General features: G+C 41.2%; 1 pseudogene; it reads right to left on the minus strand.

Moving 5' to 3' along the window:
- Nucleotides 1-433: 433 nt before the first annotated feature.
- LOC115064812 lies at nt 434-727 on the minus strand (annotated as a pseudogene).
- Between the last annotated feature and the right edge of the window lie 1660 nt (nt 728-2387).

Genomic DNA, 2387 nt, shown 5'->3' on the forward strand with positions numbered 1-2387 from the left:
AAAAAAAAAAATCTAATAAAATTTTTTTTTAAAAAAGGAAATCCAGCAAAGCTTTATGTAGGGCCATCAAGTTAAAGGTCAATGTGAACAGTTATGTCTAAGATTACTTGAGTCAGGGTTGACCGCTGAGAGCACTTCCCGTGCCTGTTCATGAACTCACTGTGGTTTTGTTTTTTGGGTATTTATTTATTTATTTATTTATTTATTTATTTATTTTGGTATTTTTCGTTTATAAGCTGACAGAGAAAGATGTTCAATGCCGTGGCTCAGCCCTGTCTGAGCTCCGGTCCTGATCTTTCAGTATTACGGTGTGCCTTCAACAAGTCATCGCTGTCTGACTGAGATCAGTGTTTGTGTGGTTTGTTGGCCAACTCTTAGACTCCAACGGATAAGTCAGCAGAGAGTTGGCTATTGCATAATGTTGGCATAGTTCTTAGAGGTAGATTCCAAGTTCCCGTAGTAAGACTATGCTGATGTCATTCAGGTCTTGGCTGCAGTGGCCAGGGTGCTGTCCCCTTGCAGAGTTGTTTGCAGCACTGCTCTGCAGATGCCGGCTTACCATTTCATAGTCGATAAGTTGTCCTCCCTGAATGAGCAGAGCTACTTCATGTATTACATGGCATGCAAACAGAAGCCTGTTTCCAAGTTGTATTACACTCTGGGTACTTCTTCACATCAATGATAGCAGCAATGGGGAATCCCCAGTTGGTACACCCCAAAATTGCATACCCATAAGATAATCCCAGAAGTCCTTGCTCTGAATATAGTCCACCACTTTGCTCACCAGCATTCCAGTAAAGGCTGTGGGATTCAAGAGACAGATGACACTAGAATCGACCCGAGTGAGCCCTCAGAGCTCCACTCAGAACCCTCCTCATGACACCCAACAGATATACACCACTCTAAACACAAAGGGAAAGTCTCGGAAAATCTGGTGGCACCATGTTTAAGATTCTGACGACTACATAGGTTTTTAATATCAGTGAGAGGGTAGGACAGAATCTCTACACCTGAATGAATTTAATTCTAGACTGATGGTAGTCTTGATGATTCTCTAGAAGATGAAAAAAGGAAGATAAGGATTTTTCACTGAGTTAGTTTCAATATCACAGTCTAAACAGCTTGCTACTGGTGGTATCTGCTCAACTCCTAAATCACAACACATGTTCCATGTAGCTTTAGAAGGAATTCAACACGAGTCTTCTTTAGTTAAGATACACTTTGGAAAATTTGAAAATGCTAAAACAGTTGGTAGCATTAAGCAGAAAATGTGTCCTTGGGTATCTTCTAAAGTAGAAATTTACTTCAATATGTGCAGTACTTCCTGTAGCTCAGGCTGGACTCAGGTTGCTGAAGATGACCTTGAACTTCTGATCTTTCTGCCACCCATTCCGAAGTGCTGGGGTGGCAGCTATGCACTGCCTTGCATGGCTCATAATTACCCTTATTTGAATAGAACATGCAGGAAAGAAGGCTCTGTTTTGTTGCACCAAAATCCAAAGTCCACGTTGTTGATTCTATACCTTACGATAGAAATCACTTCTAGTGTTTACTCCACATTAAATACAATTTATACAATTTATAATGTATCAATTATAAAATTTATCATAATTTTAGAATTTACTTTTGTACTTTTAAGTCAGAGTCTCTTTCTGTAGCCCAGGTTGACCTAAATTTCACTCCATAGCAAAGGATGACCTCAAACTCTTTGTGGCATTTCTGCTGTGGCTTCCTTAGTCTTAGGATCACGGTCATGTGTCACCATGTCGGGTTCTGTGTTCTCAGTACACAAAGGTATTATAAATAATCAACCAGCAGGAGATGATTTTCCAGGAAAGAACTGCACATTCTTTGTTTTCTTAGTGTATGAAAGTTTGTTCTCAGCAACAGAATCCAGGAGATGGCTCATCACATGCAAATGTGATGTTGTAATGAAAGAGCAGAACTGTTCAGCCCAGATTGCGATCTGCATTGTCTACTTTATTGTGAACTTTAACATCTGTCCAAACCAACGCCTCCAACTCTGTCCCAGAACTAATTAAACCTAAGTCAGTAAGTGGCTGTGCAGAGAGCTTCTGGGAGTAGCACTGGGTGAGCCCTGTTCATTGTTCCTGTTCCTCACCTCTGGCCCTGGGGTGGAGAATGGGGATACAGGGATGGGGAGTGGGGGAGCTTAACAAACTTGTGTTTCTATTTGGTTTGGGAGACTGGAAGTGTTTATCCAACTCAATGGGGTGCTCTCTCAATATCCTAGTTACTAGTTACAGATGACTTGGTATGACTATGGACTGAGAATTTTCCAGACAATAGAAGGTAAGTGTTCTTATCCCAGACACACACACACACACACACACACACACACACACACACACACACACACACACACA

Source organism: Mus pahari, chromosome 10 (assembly GCF_900095145.1).
Source record: "Mus pahari chromosome 10, PAHARI_EIJ_v1.1, whole genome shotgun sequence".
Classification (NCBI taxonomy): Eukaryota; Metazoa; Chordata; class Mammalia; order Rodentia; family Muridae; genus Mus; species Mus pahari.